This window comes from Rhinopithecus bieti, unplaced genomic scaffold (assembly GCF_001698545.2).
Source record: "Rhinopithecus bieti isolate Rb0 unplaced genomic scaffold, ASM169854v2 scaffold_70522, whole genome shotgun sequence".
In the NCBI taxonomy this organism is placed as follows: domain Eukaryota; kingdom Metazoa; phylum Chordata; class Mammalia; order Primates; family Cercopithecidae; genus Rhinopithecus; species Rhinopithecus bieti.
Genome location: NW_016826059.1, coordinates 1 through 2,130, shown reverse-complemented (window position 1 = coordinate 2,130; position 2,130 = coordinate 1). Strand labels below are relative to the sequence as shown.

Here is a 2,130-nt window from a genome sequence, read left to right as displayed (position 1 = left end):
TTTTTTTTTTTTGGTAGAAACCGGGTTTCGCTATGTTGACCAGGCTGACCTCAACCCCTCCTGGGCTCAAGAGATCCTTCCACCACGGCCTCGGGACTACAGGTATGTGCCACCCTGCCCACGCTTTTTAAAATTTATTTATTTATTTTTAGTAGATACCGACTTTCGACATGTTGCCCAGGCTGGCCTCAATCTCCTGGACTCAAGTGATATTTTCCCCTTGGCCTCAGGATTACAGGCGTGTGCCATTTGGCCCTATTCATTTTAATTATTATTTATTTATTTATTTAGGAGAGACAGGCTTTCGCTATGTTGGTCAGGCTGGTATCGACCTCCTGGGCTCAAGCAATACTCCCACTTTGGCCTCGGACCTACAGGGGTGAGCCACCCTGCTCACGCTACTTTTTATTGTTGTTGTTCTTGTTGTTAGTAGAAATGGGATTTTGCTATGTTGTCCAAGCTGGCCTCGACCTCCTGGGCTCAAGCAATCCTCCTGCCTTGGCCTCGGGACTACAGGCTCACACCATCCGGTCCCCACTAATATTTTTAATTTTTCTAGTAGAGATACTTTTGCTATGTCGTCCAGGCTGGTCTCTACCTCCTGGGCTCAAGAGATCCTCCTGCCTCGGCCTTGGGACTACAGGCATGCACCACCCTGCCTTTTGCTATGTTTCCCAGGCTGGTCTTGACCTCTTGGGCTCACTCAATGATTTGAACCCAGAAAGTGGAGGTTGCATTGAGCTGAGATCACACCACTGCACTCCAACTTGGGTGACAGAGCAAGACTGTCAAATAAATGAATACAGGAAAGAAAGAAAAGAAAAGAAAAGGAGAGGAAAGGAGAGGACCAGCTGAATCTCCATAAGAACAGTAAGCTTTGTGGTATTTTTAACTTACTCTCATCCCATCTCGTGCTCCCAGCTTAGTTCTGTTCACTGCTGATGAAATTCAGATAGGGTTGGCCAGAACTGGTAGATGGCTGGCTATTGAACAGAAAGGCCCTTTCTGGGGGCTGATACTCTGTGTCTGCAGTGCTGTGGGACGATGACATAATGCTGACCATTAAGCCAGGGGAACATGGGTCCACATATGGTGGCAATCCACTAGGTTGCTGAGTGGCCATCGCAGCCCTTGAGGTTTTAAAAGAAGAAAACCTTGTTGAAAATGCAAGGTTTTTATCTCACGGGTATTATCTTGAGAAATGAACCCATGAAGCTACCTTCTGATGTTGTGACTGCCGTAAAAGGAAAATGATTATGTTGTTTATTTGTTTATTTATTTAGAGTAAGAGGTTCACTCTGGTTGCCCAGGCTGGAGTGCAATGGCACGATGTTGGCTCACTGCAACTTCCGCCTCCTGGGTTGAAGCGATTCTCCTGCCTCAGCCTCCTAAGTAGCTGGGATTATAGTCACGTGCCCCTATTCCCAGCTAATTTTTGCATTTTTAGTAGAAACGGGGTTTCGCCATGTTGGTCAGTTGATTCGAACTCCAGAACTCAGGTGATGCACCTGCCTCGGCCTCCCAAAATGTTGGGATTACAGGCGTGAGTCACTGTGCCGGGGAGGAAAAGAATTATTAAATGCTATTGTTATTTAAGAAAACAAAGATTGTGATGCTTGGAAGGTATGTCTACGACTTCGAGATTATGAACTTCTGGCCAAGCCAACCCATGGTGACATCATCAGGTTTCGCCTCTGCTGGTGGTCAAGGAGGATGAGATTCGAGAGTCCAGTGAAATCATTCAGAAGACCATCTTGTCATTCTGAGGGTAGCAGCTGTTTTCAGTGGTCCCTGGGAGCCAGCTGGAGACAGGTGGTCCTCTGCTCTTAATGCAGGCACATTCCACTCCCATGTGTCTTCAAAATCTTTTTGTGGAATATATGTGTTTTTCAGTTGATACAAAAATACATGTTTTTTTCACTCGATACATGATAGAACAACGTTTTTGAACCTGCCTTTTGCTTTGTAACATAAGTAAGAGAATGTAATGGCATCTATATTCAGTGAAAATGTTTTGATGTGCAGAACATGGCCGAGTGCAGTGGTTCATGCTTGTAATCCCAGCATTTTGGGAGGGCAAGGTAGGCGGATCACTTGAGGTCAGGAGCTTGAGACCAGCCTGGCCAACAC

At 46.0% G+C, this 2,130-nt stretch overlaps 1 pseudogene; it reads left to right on the top strand.

Annotated features, from left to right (window-relative positions):
- LOC108522826 (ornithine aminotransferase, mitochondrial-like) overlaps nucleotides 1–1,766 on the top strand; it is a 7,197-nt pseudogene extending 5,431 nt beyond the window's left edge.
- Nucleotides 1,767–2,130: the final 364 nt, after the last annotated feature.